Source organism: Pristis pectinata, chromosome 1, assembly GCF_009764475.1.
Source record: "Pristis pectinata isolate sPriPec2 chromosome 1, sPriPec2.1.pri, whole genome shotgun sequence".
NCBI lineage: Eukaryota > Metazoa > Chordata > Chondrichthyes > Rhinopristiformes > Pristidae > Pristis > Pristis pectinata.
Window position 1 is genome coordinate 58,810,491 of NC_067405.1, and position 22,453 is coordinate 58,832,943.

General features: G+C 40.9%; 1 long non-coding RNA gene across 1 annotated transcript; it reads right to left on the bottom strand.

Moving 5' to 3' along the window:
- Positions 1-13,119: 13,119 nt before the first annotated feature.
- Positions 13,120-18,158, bottom strand: LOC127578785 (uncharacterized). The gene is made up of 3 exons (XR_007957578.1): positions 18,122-18,158; positions 13,613-13,704; positions 13,120-13,144 (listed from the first exon to the last, which is right to left on the bottom strand). It is a non-coding gene; the product is annotated as an uncharacterized LOC127578785 (long non-coding RNA).
- Positions 18,159-22,453: the final 4,295 nt, after the last annotated feature.

A 22,453-nucleotide genomic window follows, 5' to 3' on the forward strand; every position in this document is an offset into this window, starting at 1 on the left:
GGAGTAGGTCTAGCAGCTTACTGCTCTGCTGCTGCCGTGCTCTGATCTGCAATGGGTGTTCCTTCTGGTAACTCTTATATTCTTATTCTAATCCTGAACCACCCTGCGTTTGGGTGTTTCATATGAGTGAGGTGAGTCTCAAAGTATGCTCGCTATTTTTAATCAGCCTTAGGAAAAGGTTGACCAAGCTTTAATATTCCTAGTTTATAAATATTTATTCTTAAATTCTCCCTGATGAATAGCATGATTTCTATAAAGTTGAACACTATAAATCTTCAATTGTTCCTGCAGTGATTTCTAGGGAGCAGACACAACATAATCCAACAGCTACTATTGCAACTTTAATGCAGTAAAATATCCCAAATCACTTTGCATTCTGAATGACACTGGAGAAAGTTGGACAAGTGGAAATCTCTTAAACAGAGTTGGAAATATTTGGTGAGGGAATTCCCAATCAGCATTCCTGATCCGTGCAGCTGAAGTCACATGTGCCAGAACAAAAGGAATGCAGAATTGGTAGATGTAGGGGTGGAGGAGTTTGCAGAGATCGGGAGGGATGAGACTTTAACATAACCTTTTCACATTAAAAAAAGAGAGTGCATCAATTTTCAGTACTGTACACTTCTCCACGAAACTTTTATTTTACAATTACATTTCCTGATCTAATCCTCGTGTGGTTTAGTGGGAAAATGTACATATGGTGTGGTTCTGAGCCACAAAATCAAGAAAATCCCATGTTAAATGCCTGCTGTGTGTGAACCAGGGGTGGCAGTGAGATGACATATCATGTCCCTTGTGAAGACAAGGAAGCAGAGGGTCAGCTCTTGTTTCCTGGCCAGGAATCCACACCTATACTTCACCCTCTCCCCTAAAATCCTTAATACACAGCACTCTGGCTGAGTTTTTGGTCACCTTCCTTAACAACTCCTTTTGTGGCTTGGTGTTGCCTGATAATGCCTGTGTAAGCCACCTTGGGATGTTGACGATGCTGCACAGTTACAAGGTACTGGGAGGGAGGGGGGTTTGATTGGATGATGCTGGAAAATGAGCATGGAGGTCTCTGTGTGATTAACCCAGCTGCCCATTCAAGCAGTGCAGGCAGCACAGGACCTTCACTCTGCCTTGTCATCCACTTGACTGCAGCATCCAGCTAATTCTAACCACGACTAAAAGGCTGACTTCCACCTCAGCTCAGGAAGCTGGTTTTATGAGTGGCCAGCAACAGTTGAAGTCAGCCCGAACTATTTAAAACCAGCCTCTATCTCTTGGGGAAAGGTGCAATGTGGCCTCAGAATTTGCTGGGAGGAAAGGGTGTGGTGAGCGAGACCTGATCTAGCAGTAATGATACAGTGTGTGAGAGAATGGGCTCTGGGGTTTTTCCTTTGCTGCGCTCTAGGTGGTGGGGGTGTGAAGGAGGGGAGCTGTGGTTCATTCTTAGGGGTCAGGAAGTCTCCAAGTACAACCAAACCAAGGTAATGGAAGGAGTACTCCCAGAGGGCAGTGCCCAAGGCAAGCACAGGGACCTGGACTCAGTGTCATAGGGATGTTCCAAGACTTCACACTGCGCTGAGGTCAGTGAGTGCACCTTTTAGTGACATGTTCTGCCACCAGTCTCAAGCCCCATCACTCACCCGTCTATCACTCAGGACTCGCACCGAACATTCGCGTGCTTCATCGTTTGCCACTGTGCAAGCCTCACACCCACACCTCTTAGCATGGATGCACTGCGGTCAATCAACCACAGGATCCGCATCCCCGACCTCACTGGGCGACACTCATTGACGGACTTCCCCCTCTCTTACAGGACAAGGTGGTACATCATCACTCACAGTGACAGCCGACCAGTAGGGCACTGGTGCACCGGGGTCACCTCACGCCCGGAGGAGACATTGCCTTCTGTAAAGAATTGTGATTGAGGTTGTGGTTGGTGGACTGGGGGGTGGGGTGGGTTGAGGTGTGGGCCAGGATTGGTGCTGAAACCATTGAAGGAGGCACATTCCGTGTATCCTTAATCATTCTTCTTACATCACTTCTCTTTCATGCTGCAGAATCTTCTTGATCATGCTGCGGATGCTGGAAACAAGCGTCTCTTACTTTCCACCCTCATTCTCCCTCCCTCCTCCCCCCAACCAACACACCCTCACCATAAGACTTATTCTGTTCAGAGAGGCAAATCCACGACCTTTCCGGGGTACTGGTGCAATAGCCAAAGGCAGTGGAGGATGGACACACCATGATTGGTTTAATGCTCCCAGGCTGCAGTTCAGCTACAAACACTGCACAATGCGGAGCTACGTTTAAGAATGGGACCTACGTGTGCTGAGTCCCCAGGCAGAAGTGTCCTGTGCATGAAGCAAGGGGAAAGAGTAACACAGGTGTCTGTTCCTCAAAAAGTGAGGACGCGTGGGATTTTTGCCACAGTGGATTCAGATGAGGACATTGATGGAGAGTCTACAGGAGAAGACAAATAGATGTGCACAAGATATCTCCAGCTTGCAAGGAGATTGAGATGTAGGTGCTCACTTTATCTTTAGCAGCCACTGATAAAATGGTACTTTCACAGCTCTGCCAGATTAGTGTGGCTGCAGCCTTTGTGCAAGGTATAGAGGAGAACTACTCCTAGAGTACCAACAATAGACATAATCTCAGCCAATGGCCCTCCCTCACCTCCTCCTTGCTTTTCTCACAGGCTGCCCTGTTCTAAGAGGCCTCCACTTACTCTCAGCCATGTCTCATGCAAACTGCAGTGGCTTGGCCCAGGAATGTGCGATTAAGATTAATTGATGGACATGCTGTAAGCAATGGCTGCTTTCTTTATTGCTGCATCCTTGATACTGGGAATGCTCTCAGAACCATAGAAACTCTATAGTGTTCTAATAAAGGGAATGTACCAACATAGCACAACAACAACATAACATAAAAACACTACACTGTGCTCTGAAAGGAACAGTTGCAGAGAATCCTGAAGGGAAGTTCCTTCTTAGTTTTCATCAGATGGACAGAATAAGAGGCTTTACAAAGCCAGCTTGAGGTTGTCCTCCTCTGACCCACACCCCCACCCCCCGCTCCCCCCCAATCCCCAGTCTCGGTTTCCTACTGACAGCTACACCGTCCCATGCACCTGTCTTCTTCTGGGCTGGAGGCAGTGAGAGGGTTACATGATAGAGTGGCAGGGCAGAACAGGTAAACCTGTCCTAGAGTGCCTGAACTCTGGCTGCAGCCTGCCTTCCCATCACCAAATGACACCCAGCACTCAAAGTGGTCAGTGTCTCCCACTTGAGCAAGCAAGCAGGTGGTTGCCTGGTTACATGGTGGGACTGGGGACTGGACCACCCATACCATTGGACTCGGCATGAGAATTTCATCAAACTCAGATGTCTACATGTAAAATTAAAAGCCTGCTTGAGGTATGAAATACAACAAATTGGTTGATTGCACAATGGTGATTTATAAATATATTATGTCCAATCTTCCTCAGGGCCATCATAAAAAAATAAAACCTTATTGTTTCTCCTCTATGCAGATTGCCCCAGTGGTGCTTAATGTGTTGCAATGATGCAGTTATTAGCTTAGAAAGTAGAAAGTTGATCAATGCAAAATGTATTTACTCGGGTCATGTATGTGATGTGTATCAGCAGACCATGTGACCATTATGGCTCCACGAAGATTTATTATCAGCATTTATGCAGATCTTCCTACTGATAACAAGCTTTTTATTGACATAAAACCATGATCGATGACTGTGCCAAAGGCAATTATCAGTGAACAATACCTTTTCTGAAGCAAGAGACTTAGATTCAGAGTTTCAAAATGCTGGTTGATTTTCAGATATGAAATTGTAGATTTTGCTGTTAGACATAGCTGAACACAAAGGCTTAGGAGAGGTGAACAGGTGAACATATGGCACTGTAATCTTCTGCATTTATATCATTTTTAATGTAAATACTGTACTTTGGCCAGTGCAGGAAGGCTATTGCACAATGATGAGCATTTTTCATTATCTCCCTGAATCACTATGACAGCCTCTGTTATCAAGAAGTGCCAGTCCATTCAATGATGTTAATGCTTCCTTAATGTAGAAATAAAACCGATGTGTTTTGAAAAGGCAAACAGATTACTGGGAGAAAAAGGGACGAATGAAAGTCAGTGACATTTGCACATATTGGTTGCTAGATGGTATGTTTGTAGCAGGGTGAGACTCCTTAAACATTGCATGCCCATTAGTCATAACTGAGAATAGGATATGATTTAAAGGATTCATAAAATAAGAGGATAGATAATAAAAATGTGCTGAAGGGCCAATTCTGCAAATATTGTGATGCAACTCTGCGAGTGTAATGGTGTCAACAATGGGTAAAACTGAAAAGGTGTGGCATTCTAATGTACTAAGTTAAATACTACATAAACTTTAAACCCATAGCAGTAAACCTCAATGGTTCACTTAAAATAGAAACCAATAATTGTATTTTCTAATGCTTTTATCCTGGCATGAAAGTCTCAGTCATTTTTGAGGGTGTGCTCACTGGGGGCAAGATAGGTCATCCAGTTAATTGCCTAGAAAATGTATTCCTCTGGAAGAATATGCATTTAGTGTGCCCCACCCCCCAAAAGTGGTCAAATTTAAAATCCTCTGTATCCACACTGACCTTTTTGATTAACATTTAGCCATACTTTCTTCCTCTCTAATATTTCTGGTGTTGCTGATGATGTCAGCAAAGAAAATAACAAAGAACAGGCTCTATGTTAGTTTGCAAGCTTCTTTCAATACAAGCTGGAAGGAGCAAACTAGGTATTTGGAAAGGCTTTTTCCCAAGATTAAATTCAGATGTTGCTATGTCTTGCATGATACAATTTCTTCAATCCTTACACCAAAATTTCTGCCAACCATGTGCGTAGTAAATTACGCCAAAGTTTTCTGAGAAACTCATTAGTGTTAAAAGCAGGCGTAATACAAGCAGTTACCAGCAAAAAAGAACCTTGGCCCAAGAAAAACATAAGAAGCGTATGCCATCTTCTTTCTTCAGATCCCTATCTGATTAAAATGACAAGTTTAGAACTATGATTTTTACACATTAAGCAAAATCTCTTTCAGAAAATACATCTGTGGAAGCATTTCTCTCTTATGTAACAGATTCATTTCAAAATCTAGTTTAGCTGTACATGCATTCAAGCCGCTACTAAGTGCTTCACATCCTAAAGGATGGAAAAGGAGTGGAGGAGGTTTAGGGATTGAAACTGGCAATAGCCCATTAGATAAGGATCTTAAGTATACGTTAGCCCATAAATAAAGGAGAAAACAGGAAAGCTAAAACAGGTGTTATTTATGTAAAAGTGGGTGCCAGTGCCTGTTTAAGTCTCCTTGGCTTGTGGTGAACAGTGTGGACTTGCTCCACTTGGAATTGTTCATGTGGAGCTGCAGACACCAACACTGGTGCATTTATTTCATTAAAATAAATCAAAAATCAAGATTGTGAGGAAAGAGTTGGTCTTCTGTCTCAAAAGCACAAATGATTTACTGGTGGTATAATTTTGAAACAACCCCCTCAACCTGTTGCCATAAAATCTTCTTGCTCCAAATCAAATGATTCCTGTAAATGCACAGCATGTGCACAAGGAGCAGATATCTAGGAAAAGCTGTCTCCTTCCATACTCCTGACCGGTTAGATGCTGCATATACTGATCTGTATACTGAACCAAGCCCCGTGATGTGCTAAACTAATACACTAGTATTTGAGCAAGTTAGGAGTTGGCCTTCTATAAAAAAAAAACTAATGAATATTAGATATCCTATTGCACTAATGACAATAGATAGACAGGTGAACATTCTGTTTTACTTCTTTAATTCTGGAATGCACTGACTGAGTGGGAGACAGATGCTCTCACAACATTTAAGAGGTATCTGGACGAAGACTTGAATTACCAAGGCAGAGAAGGCTGGAGACCAAATGCTGGTAAGTAGGACTGGTATAGATGGGTACTGATGGTTGGCATGGACGAGTTGGACCAAGCGATCAGTTTCTGTGCTGTATAACTCTATGACTTTACAGAGGAGCCAACAACAGTATTTCTCTCAACTGTAATACCCCCCTGATGCACGGTCTACAGGCAAAGGAATTCTGATTGTATTGTAGGCAGAAGAGAAAGGGAGTTGTTCTAATTAACTAGAACTGGATGTTACATTGTTTGATAAAGTATTTTTGTATAGTATCCATAGAAGATATTACCTTGTCAGTTTCCAAATCAAATCCCTTAAGTGATCTCCCACTGTGAACCGGCTGCCTACAATCATTGCCCTTGTAAACTAGTTCAGTTCTCTGTATACACTATGTGTTTATTTTTTTCTTGCAAATTCTGTAAGAGTGAATTTTTATTCTGTATCCCAAATGTTTTGATCGTGGTTTGTGAATTCTGTATGGGTGAATTTCCATTACCTGAATTGCCATAACGAGGAGGAATCAACATAGACAGTACAGTACGGGCCCTTCAGCCCACAATGTTGTGCCGACCTATATAAACCTTACCCACATACTATCTATCCCCCTCTCTACTTTACCTCCCATAACTATTATTTTTGCAAATGGAAGTTATTCCAAAATTAAATTGAGATGGCACAAATGGTAAAATGTAATGCAGTCAAAATGGTTTTGGACAATCTGATTTGAAAAAACTCCATTACTGTCTCCACAATTGAGACATTTAATAATTACTGTAGAATCATGGAATGATATAGCACTGAAGGAGGTTATCTGGCTCCTTTAGCTGGACTAGAAAGGGGGAACCTAATTCATGACACTCTGCTTCTCTTTTCATATACTCTTCCACAATTTTATTCAACTTACTTTTGACAGTTATGTTTGATTCTCCTCCCATCTCCCTACTGGGCAGCGCATTCCACAAAATAATAGCTGGCTGTCCTAAAAGAGGTGTCCTTGGGCCAGATGTTGGCACTTGTGAAAAAGAGTAATAGTAGCTGTCACCATTCTAAGATGGCCATCAAGTAATCAGCCAGGGAAAATCAGAGGAAAAAACTTTTTTAACTCAGATATTTGTGGGACAAGATCACTTGAGGTGAATGTTGTGAATATATTTAAGTGAAAGTTAGAGAACCATATGACGGAAAAAGGAATAGTTGGTTGATGATATGAGAGGCTTTCCATATTAAGAACAGATAGAAAAGTCAGATGTTTATTCTTTGGAGTCTGGCAGAATGAAGGGTGATCCTATTGAAACATATGAGATTTCAAGGGGGCATGATAGGGTGGAGATGATTCCACTAATGGAAGAGTCTCAAACAAGGGAATATTTGAGTTATTATCTAGTTCCAAGACAAGAGGGTAATCATTTAATACTGCCCTGTATTGGAATTTCTTTTCACGGGGGGGGGGGGGGGTGGGGGGGGGGGGGGGGGGCGGGGGGGGGGGTGTGAATCTCTGCAATTCTCTACCCCAGAAGATTGTGGAGGCTGGATTTAAAGAAAAGATAGACCAGTTTTTGAAAGATCATGAAATTGAGGGTGTGAGCTATGTGGAACAGGTACAGAAGAGGAATTGAGGCCTGGGGCAGGTCAGCTATGAAAATATTGAATAGTGGGGCAGGCTTGAGGAACTGAATGGCCCACTCACACTCATGTTTTCTTATGTCCTTGTGATATATTGTTAGAGTCAAATGAGGAGGCATGGTTTGAATGTTGAGTGGGGTGAAATGTGCTGTTTGTTCTGGACTTGTTTTCTTTCCACACCTTCTCTGTAATTCTGTGTGAGCTTCGCCCTAACTTTCTTCAGCAGCCTGAGGTGCATCCCATCTGGACATGTCAACTTTTCTACTTCAAGCAGTCAAAGTCATTTAAGTACTTAAAATTTATCTGTTTTTTCCCACCTAATTTATCGACTGTCTTCCTGTTTACTGCGACATGAGTAGCAATCTCCTCTATATTAAATAAAAGTGAAATGTACTCATGTACTAAGTTGTTCTCTCTCTAAATACAATTTGAAGAAAGTGTGTGTTTCAATACAATAAAAGTCAGAAATAACATTGAAGTCCACAACCATGATGTACAATGGCTGTTGACGCAATGAAAGGAGTTAAACAGCATAGGGGTAACTTTCAGATTTTGTGATATTGAAAAAATGATATTATAAGATTAACATTCAGATCTGATAACTGTCCATAACACCACCATCAAAAGTTAACATTACCTCCCTCACGTAATGCAAAGAACAATATTGCTTCTGTTGGTCACAAATAGCAGGCTAAGCATGACTGTAGAAAGAAGGATGGGAACCAAGGCTTCCTTTCTTCAGCAGATCCAACAGTTACATTCTTGTTATTGGAGAACAGAATTAAACAACTACAACTGAAGCAATAATACAGCTAAGTACATTAAACTGAACCAGTTATCCGCCAATGAGGCAGAAACAGATTGGGGCTAATTTTGCCACAAAAGTGTAGTGAGTGAAGGATAGTTATATATAAATTACTTATTTAAGATTAAACATGGTCTCGTGCAGGAGTTTGGTCATTAGGATTGATTGACAGAGGAATTGTCCAATTTTTTTCCACTTTAGCTGGGAATAACATTGCCTCTGCATGCAGCTTACATTGAAATTATGTGTTTTAACAATCCATCAACTCTACTATCTTTAGTGTTAATAATGATCATTACAATGCTTCAGCTGAATTCAGAAGGTTTGAAATATCCTTTCGGTCTAATCCCTTGTGGTCAGCAGTTATGGAAATATATATTTAGTTAACTTAGTATATCTAATAATTGCTGGGTGGCAAATCCATCCTTGGATTTGTGTATACACATCTCCAGTGTTATGTATTAGTATAGTGGCTAATTCCCTGATGGGAACACAAAGTCACTTCTCAGTGGAATTAATTTGAATTGCCATTAGTTCTTTCTAAACTGAATGCCATGAATGTGGCTGATGTAAAGTTAAAGGGTTAGTAAAATGGAGGACAGTTGAAGCTTTTTAAACTAATCCATCCCAAAATATTGACAAAGAGACATCCAAGATGCAGATGAAGAATTAAGTAAATCAATTAAGGCACAAGAAACACGTCATTCACACAGAAAAGTTGAACCTGTACATTGTATATTTTAAAAATAATCTGCCAGTAATGGGTCTGAAGTTGCACTATAGGAAACTGTGGTGAAATTACTCAATTCTTTCATTTGAAATCAGTGTTAATCTGATTTGAATTAATAATGCCTTTCACAAAATAGTGAACAAAGAAAATTCAGAAGACATTTATTGCAGTTTGTTCTTTTTTCTCCCAATATTTTCAGTCTGTGTTCAGAATTAAAAGACAGGTTTTGTAAACTGATCAAATCTCCTAGATTCCCAAACCTACACCCAAAGTCCTACTGTGTCTAAGCAAATGTGTTTAATGTTAACAATTGTACTCTTATTTTAATCTTCATTAAGATGCAGAGAAAGGGAGGAAGGTGAAGAAGCAACAAGAGGGTAGGTGTGTGGTAGGACTGAATAGAGGAGAGGTTAAATGACAATAGCAATGATGATGCAAAGTACAAGGAGGTGGTAATGGGAACGTAAGGGAACAGAAGGTTAATCCTGAGGAGGTGTAAGCGCTGTACAAACTTCTGAAATTACCAGAAGGAAGAGGAGTGAATGCTGGAAATCTCAAATGCAAGTGCAGAAAATGTTCATTATCTGAAACTATTGCACTCAATGTGCTGGATTGTGTTGACAGTTGCCGATGGTTCCGATTGGAACTACTGGCTGTTGATACTGGGGTTATGATGAACCTCCATACAAATACTGTGGAACAAGGAAGTCCGGACTTAATGATGGATCTTTTTGCACTGGACTTACCAGAGGAGTAATCACCCCTCGCATTGTGTGCATGGATAGAAATGGGGCAGAATTTGAGACTCTGTTGATTTAAATGGAGATTTTAAGATGAAGATTTAAGTGACAAAAGATAAGTTACTCTTTAAAGTGATTTACTTTACTTTAATGGTTGCAATTATTTATTTTTGTTTTAATTTTATTTTTAAAATAAATATTTTTAATATTACAGTTTTGCTTCAATCATAATAGTTCTTAAGTTTTAGAGAGATTTAAAAAGTGTAAAGCCAATGACAGTTTTTACAGCTGCCAACACCCCATCCGCAATTTGCCAGCTGTTAAATGTTGTCTGAGGCAATTCAGGTGAGGGCCCTCAGTGGTGGGAGGAGAACTCGGGGAGTTGATGGCACATGAGAAAGAATAGGTTACTGGGGGATAAATGGCGGTGGGTGGGAGGCGCATGTGGAACCGATGGGAATGCACTGGGGGCCAGAATAGGCTGAATGGTCTCCTTCTAAATCCTAAGAAAATATGAGAATTATCAACTTCAGATTGCACAAAGCCTACCAGAGTTGGAAATACCTCAAATGTACATGAAGTCAGGCAACATCTATGGATAGAGAAACAGAGCCAATATTAAGTTAATGAGCTTTCATCAGTTTAATACAGAACCAAATTTCAAGAGTTGCTCTAGGCTTTGCTACTAACAAATTAGGAGAGGGTTACTTTGAAATCAAGGAACCTCACTCCCAAGCTTTGACCTCTCATTGACTCCATCACTTATTGTTCACCGGGAGTATACAGCATGGACTGTGATCAGTCCCAAAGGAATTCTTGGCAGTTCTGAAGACTCATACTCTGTTTCCGAATGAATCAATTAACAAAATTCAGGATTGGGACTGGAATCAGGAACAGATTAGGCACTCGATTCAATAAAAACAGGGTAAAGGAACGGGGATGATATGTCTTTTAAATTTCACCTGCGCTCCAGAAGCTGAAGGAAAGAGATGAGCCATTGGCTACAGTATGGGGCCTGAGGGCAGTAACCCAATAATTAGGAGAAGGGTGGACCATTTTGGACTATGCCCTGCACTGTTGTATATTATGTTTTACTGCTGGAGGCACGTAGTTTTGCTGCTTCTCTATGGAGACTAAATCTCACCTCCCTGAAACTATTGGGATGTGGATGACTGCGTACTGATTTATGTTTGCATTGGGTTTTATTAATTATCTTTATATCTTGGTTGGAGGTTACTTATTTAGATTATGTTATTAGATCATCATTGCACTGGCTGCTGCAGAAACATCAGAGGAGTAACTTTTATTTAAACATTAATTACGCTTAAATCTTTCTGTTATGTTGCATTCTTGCTTTGATTTATAAATTATGTGGTAATCCAACACACGAAAATGTTTGGATTCTACAAAACAAAAAGATGGAAATGTTTTATTTGGCCTTTGTTGTTCCTGAGGCACAGAATTAAGGTAAATGCAATAACATTTGCAAGCAGTGGATAAAATGTCAAATGATCAAATGCCATATAATCAATGTCACATTACATTTCTCAGGGGCTTCCTTTCAGGACCACTGGTTAGGCAGTTTAAGACCAGGCCATACTGGAAAAAGCTTGTGTGCCATGAGTTCCAGACATTTTGCATTCAGGAATATATAAGCACCGTAGAACTTGGTTTGGCATAATTTTATAAGTAATCTGAAACGAGCTTTAGATCAATGCTTTAGAGAGCTAAAGATTGCCCAATCCAACATGGCATCCAATCCTTTACTGGTCTGGTTCAGGCAGGCAAATCATAACCAGCCAACTGGCATTTTACAGAAAAGATTATCAGGTCATAATTTGAACTTTCCTCCTGTAAATCTAACTCTGTCTCTTTTGCACCACAGACCAGACAACACATAGCAGTTACATGTGTGGTACTTGGTTGTTTGGCACTAGCAGTGTGCTTTGTGGTTGATTTTTCTCTATATTATATCACAAGGTTAGAGAGGCACCATAGATGCTCCTGTATCAATTTTCCATTGGGGACAGGAGCAAACAGACAAGTAAGTGATCATGGACGTTGATAGTTTTTGAGGAAATTGTCCGAAAAGTTCCCATATTCAGCCTTGGAATGGTTTTTATTATTGAACTTTGTTGTGTGTGTGCTAATGTAAATTGCAGCATCTGGTGAGAGGCAAGCATATGTTAATAACTACAAACACCACTCTGGCTGCTCAAAAGTCAATGAGCAGAGTCAATGTGAATCATTCATTCCTTCCGAAAAAATGTAATTTAGATGATTCATAAATTACTGCCCTGATGATTTGTTGCATGTGTGCTGAACATCCATGCATCAACTGCACCAAATACGGATAAAAGTGAGCATCTGTGTTGCTAACCAACTCTCAGTAAGCCAGTCTGAAGTCAAACTAAAACAATTGTTGTTGTTTCACCACGTGGTGCAGTGAGCAGTTTTGCACTCAAGTTAAACTTGTGTTATGCTGCATCGATTGGCAAATCAAATCCCAGAGCAAGGACAGTCTGAAGAAATACTCAAGTAAGTGCAGCATTGTAATAGCTGACTTTATTTCAGATCCTCTGAAAGATTCCCTGCAGATTTAGAAAACAACAGAAGACCCTGAAGCCAGATTGCTGCTGTATAAATGTTTCCATCAGGGGGCCCTCTAATATTCAAATACACAACATGGAAGCACATTCCAAATCAGGTAAGGGCTCAGGTATTTTAGACTTTAAATGCTTGGATGGCTGTTAGCGAGGTCATGGTTCTTGATTGCTTTAACACTGAACACTGTTGTTTCATCCTGTGCAACAGAGTTATATAGCGTGGAAACAGGTCATTTGGCCCACCATGCCCATGCTGACCACTGGATACCCATCCATATTAATCCCTCCTTCCAGCACTTAGCCCATAACCTTCTACGCTGAGGTGATTCAAGTGCCCATTAGGACACTTCTTAAATGGTGTTGGCAACTCTTCTTCCACCACAGTCTCTGGCAGTGCATTCCAAGTATGCACCACTCTCTGGGTGATAAGGGACACCCTCAGATCCCCTCTTTTATCTCCTACCCCTTACCCTAAATCTATGTCCTCTCATTCTATTCACCTCTGATAAGGGGAAAAGTTCCTGCAGTCTACAATAGTGAGCGTAGAAAGCCCTGGATCTTTTGTAATGTGTGCTGGAAGTAAGTGTGAGCTCAGAATACCTTCATCATTCTCCCCAAAGTGTTTTTACTGCTTTTGGAGATTTTATTTTACTTCATTTTTCATGATCTGGGTCTAACCAGCAAAACCAGCGTTCATTTGCCAACCTGAATAAGAACACAAGAAAATAGGAGTAAGTGTGGGTCACTTGTCTCCCTCAAATCTGCCCCACCTCATCTCCTCTTTTATGTCAGTTCCCCATAGCCCTCACTTCCATGATCTTTCAAAAGTTTATCTACCTCCTGTTTGAAGAACATCCACAACCCTCAGGGGTAGAGAGTTCCAGAGGTACACTGCCCTCTGCAAGGAGAATGGTCCTTGAACCGAATCTCTGAAATGTTAGGTTATTTCAGAGGCCATTAAGGAACCAACAACATTGATGAGTCACATAGAGGGTATGCTCGGCAGATTCTCTTCCTCTGAATCTCATGGGTTTTTACAACAATCCAATGGTTTTGTGGCCTTCATTACTATTTTTTTAATTGCAGATTATTAACTGAATTTAAATTCTACTGCAGCTATAGTGGGATTTGGGATTTGAGCTCAGAATTACGAATCCAGTAAATTAACCCTACCCCTATCAATTGTGCCGGCCATCTCATCTCTTTATGAGAGAAGCTGTGGATGTTTCCGTGACATTGGAAAATACACGTGCGGTCATCATTGCCTGAAAGAAATCAGATCAGAATGTCGGGGATAAATATAAACAAATCACTTGCTGCTGCAAATAAAGCAAAGGAAGTAGGTTCAGAGTTCGGGTCAGCTCAGATCTTCCCCAATGGCAAAAAAAAAACAAAGTAAAATTTGTTTTTTTTCCCATTTTAAGCTGATAGTGGGGAGAATGTGCATCATAATCACATGCTATGCTCCGGGGCTAATCCCACTCCAGAATGTAGAAATCAAACCATTTGCAAATGTGCCTGCTCTGTGTATTTCTATAAGGTCAGATGAGTAAATCTAATGAAATAAAGTAGATTCATCAACTTAATGAGGCTTGCCCTTTATGAAACAGATTTGTCTATCTGCATTCAAGATTGTGGAGAGGAAAGACTATCTGTGGAAAACACTTATCCTTTGCTTCCTTTCTGTCTACTCACCTGTGGTTAGTATTTACTATCTGTTTGTGAACAATTACTATAATGAAGAAAATTATTCTATGACTGATCAACTGATTATCTGTAACTGTTAAAAATACGAGAACTGTATTATATATAGCAAAGGTATACAACAGAAAGTTTGAGAGGTTACAATCTTTCTTATTACTTGATGTATTTTTTATCCATTCAGTGGTGTGGGTATCACTGGTGAGCCATAACTGTAATGCATTTTGGAAATGGTGTGCCAGTAACCAGGGGAGTGAATGGCGGGAGTGCTGGATGGGTTGCCAGTCAAGCGGGCTGCTCTGCCCTGAGAATTGTTGGAGATGCACCATCCACCACACTCCTGACTTGTGCCCTGTGGATGGTGGAAAGGCTGTGAGATTTCAGGAGCTGAGCCACTCTTTGCAGAGTACCTAACCTCTGACCTGCTCTTGCGGCATTACATGGTTGAGCTTCTGATCAGTGTTGATTCCCCAGGATATTTATTGAGGAACTAAGAAATGGTAATGCCTTTGAATGCCAAGGCTAGGTGTTTAGACTGTCTTTTGATGGAGGTGGTCATTGCCAAGAAGTTCTGTGGCATGACTATAGTTTGCCATCTATCATCTTCATGTTGTCTAGGTCTTGCTGTATGCAGGCACGGGCTGCTTCACTTTCGAAGAGTTGTGAATGGAATTAATCAATCAATCGTCCTGAAATATCCCCACTTCTGACCAAGGAAGGTCATAACTGGCTGTTGCCAATGGTATCTGAATGGAAGTTTCCCAAGCTTGTGCCGTGCTGTCATTTCTGAGGATGTGGACAGAGATCAGCAAGCACCAGAAGACGTGCTGCAGTACTTTGGGCTCGCCTCCCACCTGCGACTCAGGCCCATTGTCACAGTTCATTGCCAAGGGGGACACACCTGACAAAGGTCAGGTGCTGCAGCAACTCACCTTGTCCATCCCAGCCTGACCAAACCAGGACCCTCACACCCAGTGACCTATGACATTTCACCAAGCACCATTGACTCTACTATATGAAAACCTGAAGCTGTGGCATTGTACTTGTATGTAAGTATGATGCAATCACCTGAATTCGAAGCAGGATTACAGCCTTTGATACAGCCTTTCAAGATACAGCCAGCCGTGACTGATCCCATCCCCAAACTTTACTCTCCGTCCTGATTCCATAAGTTCTTGAGTCTCTTGCTGTCTAAAAGTGTATTAAGCTTAGTCTTGAGTATATTAATTGACTGAGCGTCCTTATTATCCTCTGTGTACAACAACATGGACCCTGTCCGATAAATTGCAAGGGAATGGGTAAAGCTCTCAGGTGAATTACAATTACATTTAAAAAGCTATTCACATCATCGGCAAGCAAAAGTTCTAAGAAACATGCTGTTCATTACCATTGAACACCACAACTTACCAAACCTGGTACAGAAAAATCCCGGTGTGAAATCTGGTTAGAACAGTCCATTCCTGAGTCAATCTGATTTGATTTAATCTGCTGGATTTTTCTGTAGCAGGTTTATAGCTGTTATAGCTTGCTGGTGAGGTGAATAGCTTTTTAAACTGAATCGTAGTTCACCTGAGAGCTTTACCCATTCTCTTGCGATTTATCAGAGTAAAATATTGGGAAGGATGAACAGAGACAATAGCTGAAGATGGAAGGAGAATGTAACATTTGAATTAGTTTCCACAAATCCTCAAAAACTTTCCACCATGGTCATTGTTGTCAAAGTGGATTTACTTTTTACTGATTGTTTCTGGAAGTGAAACTTCCAAATACTCTCTTCTTTTTATTCTCTGAGATTCACTGCTACGGTAAAGGAACAACAATGCCTGTTAACAGTCCTATTAGAGACTCTTCCAGTGGCAGACCCTCAGAGTCGAGGATGATTTGCTTCTGTGGGTTCTGAGGTGGCCAATGAGGCCAATTTGGGAACGTCAGACTCCTCAAGAGGTGGGGCTGGAGGTGATTAACAGGATGGATGCTTCTGTATGCTTCCAATGCATGGACTCAAGTTTCTCAGCGCCATTATGGATGCTCTTTCTCTCAACTGAGCTGTCATACGCCAGAGATTGCTAGGTGTCAGTGAGGTTGGTGCATTTTTTCAGGAGGTTTTGAGGACATCCTAGAAATCCTTGTCCATCTGGTGATCTCTTCCTGTGACAGAGCTCAGGATAAAGTGTGTTGCTTCAGGACTTTGGTGTTGGACATGCAAATGGAGCTGACTGAGTGTAATTAAGGCTTTAGGGCGGGATGCTGTCGTTGGTTCACAGTAGGTCCAGCATCTCACTGATAACCATGACGTGCATGAACTCTTCAGCACTGTCTTACCAGTCGTCCCAGGTTCAAACTTTGCTGATTTAACTTTCTAGATTATGTCACTGGACCTAACATATTAATCTCGCTGCAATCTCACCGGCTCTTCACTCAGCTTTGGAGCACCCAGACAACAGCAATACACATGTCAGGTTGCTGTTTATCGACTACAGCTTGTCGTTCAATGCCATCACCCCCTCAGCACTAATTAACAAGCTTCAAAACCTGGGCCTCTGTATCTCCCCCGTAACTGGATCTTCGACTTCCTTATCGGGCAACCACAGTCATTGCAGTAGGTAGTAACATCTCCTCCTCTCTGACAATCAACACATGCATACCTCAAGGATATGTGTTTAGCCCACTGCTCTACTCTCTCCACACTCGTGAATGTGTGGCTAGGCACAGCTCAAACGCCATCTATAAATTCGATGATGACCCCACTGTTGTTGGTAAAATCTCAGATGGTGACGGGAAGGCGTATAGGAGTGAGATAGATCGGCTGGTTGAGTGGTGTCACAACAACAGCTTCACACTCAACGTCAGCAAGACCAAGGAATTGACTATGAACTTCAGGAAGGGGAAGTCGGGAGAACACACACCAGTCCTCATTGAAGGGTCAATGGAGGAAAGGGTAAGTAGCTTCAAGTTCCTGGGAGTCAACATCTTAGGATCTATCTTGGGCCCAACACATTGATGCAATCACGAAGAAGGCACGACAGCAGCTCTACTTCATTGGGAGTTTGAGGAGATTTGGTACGTCACCAAAAGTCTCTTGCAAATTTCTACAGATATACGGTGGAGAGCATCCTGAATGGTTGCATCACCGCCTGGTATAGAGGCTCCAATGTGCAGGATTGAAAGAGGCTGCAAAGGGTTGTAGACTCAGCCAGATCCATCATGGGCTCAAACCTTCCCACCATCGAGGACATCTTCAAGAGGCGGTGCCTCAGGAAGGCGGAATCCATCACTAAGGGCCCTCACCATCCGGGACATGCCCTCTTCTCCATCAGGGAGGAGGTACAGGAGCCTGAAGCCCCACACTCAATGTTTTAGGAACAGCTTCTTCCCCTCCACCATCAGATTTCTGAATGGTCCATGAACCCATGAACACGACCTCATTATTCCTTTTTTTGCACTATTTATTTATTTTTGTAATTAATAGATTTTTGTGTCTTGCGTTGTGCTGCTGCTGCAAAACAACAATTTTCACGACATGATAAACTTGATTCTGATTCTGAAACTGAGGCAATGTTGCTGCAGCCTTAATGGTTAAGATCACGCTGTCTGGGTTGGGGGTAGAGGTGGGGTTAATGGTGGTTGGGTGGGAAGCATTGAACCTGACATGCAGAAATGAAAGAGGTAGCTCTCTCACCAGCTGCAATATTAATTTTCTGCTTATAGTTAGTGATATTAGCATGGTGAACTTGATAGCAAAGACTCAGTCTTGAGTTTCCCTTCCTTTTGTTTTTTATAAGTCTTCTTCAATCTCCTGGGGCCTTTCCTTTCCAGAAGGTGGAAGGTGGTTTGGGCAGCGACTTCTCCACCATTGTAATCAATGGCATTCTACAATTATTGCATTGGTAACCCTGTGGGGTAAGATTGTTGATGACAGGATAGTCAGCTTTGTAAGCAAGGACTACCCTAGAACTGCTACTACTCTTTGCTGCATCTTACCTCAGATAAAAGTGCTTGTTGTGGAGTGAAATGTCACTAGGGTTATCTCTCATCCTGACAATTGCTTTGATATGTGCAGTGTCCCATTCAGTGCATTGCCTGTAATATTCAGAACAAAGTTACAACAGTGAAAGTGAGCTTTGTGTAACAGGCATTCATGTGTTTAAATACATAACCATCCCATTGGAGACAGGTGTTCTAACACTTAAGCCACCGTGCCTTGTTACCATGCTGCTTTTAGAAGTAGATTGTCCACACATATGGCTGTGTCGCACTTTAGTAGTTCTTAATAGGAAGAGAAAGTTCTTTTTTATCTGCTCTATCCAACTATATGAGGACAAATTAAAATGACATTCAGGATTGAGCTTAGCAGTACACTGCTTTGTTGGTGGCCTCTGACTAAAATGATTAACCAGCTTTTGAGCACAGGTTTGTCTAAAGTGTCAACAGGATGTAAAATTGACCACTGGAACTCCTTCAGACCATGTTTACAACGTAGCAATTGCAAGTGGCTTTGCAAAATTTCAGACTACAATCAGGGTTCATTTATCTGTAATTAAAAACTAATCAGTATTGATCACTAAGGGTTGCAGTGTGCCTGCGAATGAACTCATGATCATTGCTTTTGTTCAAAGTATATACATCCATCAGTCCTCTAAATGCAATGCTGCCTCAAGGTCACGTCAACAACGCAACACTCTTCTGTTGAAGATCACTGTGTAATAGATGTTTCCTTTAAATAATATTAAAAGGATTCCCATTAACTGAAACACACTCTATAGTGTTAGGGACACACTTGTTAATTTATGAGAGGTTCAAAGGCACTGTTGAGATAAGAGATAATCAGCTTTGTGGACTATGTGTCCAAAGCAGAATATTTTGCTTTAACTATTGCACATTTTAAATGAATAACTTTGCTTATTTATTAAACCTCACAACAATAAAACTATAAAAGGTTTTACTAATGGTCAAACATCAGTTTTACAGTTGTTATCCATAATAAAAGTCAGCTGCCAAAGGTAAATGATATTGCTTAATAAAAGTTCCTGTACTTCTTGCTTGTATTGTGGGGCTGATGTACCAAATTTAAGTTTCCAAAGCATATTTGTAATAACATTCCTACTCAACCAAATCCCAAACTAGCCTGCTGAGTCTTACCATTTGCTGCTTCCTAGAAGACTTTATTCACACAGAAGATGAGGTGTGATCTTAGACACTAGACTTTAGTAGTTACTAGTCTATCATTGATAGCATTGACCTTTGAGTCTCATTTTTTAAAGGTTTTGTCATTTACTAATTTCTCCCCAAGTGCAGTTAAAACTCACTGGGTAGTTCTTGAGTTGCTATGTCAACAACGTGTGAGCTTTTTCTAGTTAAATTAATACTTCTTACATTAACCTTTGGCCAGTTACCTAAAAGTTAGTAATCATGCATTGTGTTATTTTATTGTCTCTTGCTACACTTCTAACTTAAGCCATTTTTAGTAACTCAAATATCATTGCATGGTACAAAACCTACAAAATCACCATAGAAATCAAATGATGGAGATAGTGTATAATATTAAAAAAGGGGCAAAATCAACAAGACTTCCTTCTTCAGTGTTTGAATAAATCTTCATCTAAGATACTTCTGTGCATTATAAAACCAATATCGCCCATCTTTCTGCATTTTAACTGTATGAAAAGAGAACTTTTTTCACCAAGTAAGTTCACACACATTTGTCTTGTACTGAACCAATGCTTTCTGTAAATATCTTCAATCACTTGCTCCACTTCAGAGTTAAGTGTACTAAATTCTTACTTGGCTTATTTACGTAACTCCGCCCCCATGAAAAAGAAACAGAAACAAGTTTTGTACACCTATTCTGAAAAAACAAATCAATACCCAAGAACTTAAACACTGGAGGACCCAAATCACTATTATTGGCATATTACAGAAATTGTATTTTCTACATTAGCAGATGTCTTTTTTTGTGGCCTTAAAAAAGTAAAGATTTCACAATTCTATTTTCATAAACTTCTATGGCTTCCAGCCTCTGCTGTTTAGTACTGATTTCACTGTGCATTTTGGTTAGAATTGATCAAACTAGCTCGAGGGATTGCTGAAATTTGATTGTAAATTATCAGGATAAATTTGCCAAGAAATTCCATTGCCTAATGCTGTTCCTTTCATCATTATGCAACTGGAAATCAATTGTGTCCTGAGTGAAGTGTAATGATGATCATTCCCCAGTCATTTCACATCCTCCTGCCACTTCTGGCATGAAGCGACTTCTACATCAGGGAGGAAAAGGATGATGGCATTCCTTGTGAAACAGTTCTTTCGAAGCTTTGCAGGGGGAATTAGACTTGTTTTGGGAGCACTTCTGGCACAAGACTTTTTTTTCCCTGTTGCACTGCTAGACTAGGACGGCTGTCCGATAAGTCAGCAAATTAGCTAACATACTGCAGTCCTCCCAAATCCAACACCCTGCGCTGCAGTGACAACTCCCAACAACCCTGCCCACCTCCCCCACAAGCACCAGCCCTGCACATTCTACAGCCGCAGCAGCAGCATCTCGAATCTGATTCATTGACCCCAATAATCCCTTGTTTTTGATTCAGCATTACATTTCCAGTGAATCTGTTTCTCAGGTTCTTTAATGCTGGCTTAAAAAGCATTGCATTGGAAGCTTTTCCCCACTGACATAAATGACCACCTGACCGCTCCCCCATCCAAGCCATATGCAGGGTGAGGGTCCACTGCTCACATATTAAAGTGAGCTTGGCCTTTTAGAAGGAAGGGCATAAGTAAATGTACCAATTCCTAAGTATTTAACTTATAAGAAAACATTTTCATTTGCATCAACAAAACTAGTAAGTGATTTAGGATAGGTTTTAATTTATTTTTGGTGACCTCAAACTAGGTTATTTACAGCTGGAACAGTGAAATGTCTTATTACATTTGTGGTAAACCCACTTTCACCTAATAGAACACATAGAACTAAAAAATACGAATACAACACCAGTTGACAGTCTTAAGTACGTCAAGAAAAGATGATTATGTTCTGTTGTAATGAATATGCCGGTTCATGGAGGATTTTACGGATGTGATGATGCAAATGCGTATGGGTGGATACTGAACCATAGCTTCACTTCAGAAAACCATTGCAATTTCAAATGCAATTTGAGTCCAACTGGTTGATTAAGCTCAAAGTGGAAACTCTACCCTGCTGTGCTTAATGTGCATAAATAATTGTTTAATGGTTTTCAAACTTTAATCTTCATATTATCACCATAAAAAGAACTTAAAGAACGAAGATGGATTATGTCCTGGGTTTACCTCGTGTCTCCGTTGCAGACACTGCTGGCTGAGCTTTACGTGGTTTTTATTTTTCACCTCATGCTTGTGAGATTCTCGGGAGGTTTTGGTGTTACGTTTTTCACTGTATGGTATAATTTTATGTATAATTTATATTCTGTGTGTAGTCTGTACCTATGTGCCTGTGATGCTGCTGCAAGTGGGTTTTTCATTGTTCCTGCACCTCACCGTGCTTGTGTAAATGCCAGTAAACTCAACCTGACTAGTTATTTTGGCAAGACTGATTTTAAAATTGAGTGCAAATTCAGGAATCACTTCAATTCTGGCTCTTTATTTCCACTTGTTTCCATCTTTGAGTGTCTTTACAGAAGTTTGGTGACATGGCTCATGATCTGGATCAGCTTCCAGCTGCTGTATGTTTACCCCAAAGGAACTGTGCCGGCATGTCTGGTGCATCCCAAGTGTTCATATGAATTGGATGAGGGGAGCAATTCGGACTTTGTTAGAAAACTCCCAACGCAGCAAAGTTTGAACTTTCATGTCCCCACACCTAGACTTACCTCTATGCATATACTCAAGGGAATGGAACCAAATTTCACAAGTGGAGCACAACACTGCAAGAATAAACATTCAATGCTGCAGATGGAGGACAAATTTCTAGCCGATTATCTTGTTAAAAATCATGCACCTTGATGAAACAAGAGATGGAAGTGGTAGGCTGGTCATATCTGTGCTATGTTTTACAATTATACTCATGAACTTCCTCATGTTTTGATGCTTAATATGTATCTGTAATCTTGCCACTAAAGTGAAAGAGTATGTGTCTAGTTCTTGGCACCCAGTACAGGCTGTTCTGTGGTCAGCAAACTGGTTTTGTTCAACCTAATATGTAAGATTTCATACTCTGTTTTGGTGAATGCTCTGGTGGCTTGTGTGTGGCCCTTGCACTTTATTTGCCTACCTGTACTGTATTTTCTCTGTAACTGTAAGACTATATTCTGCACTCTGTTTTCTTTTTACTACCTCAGTGAT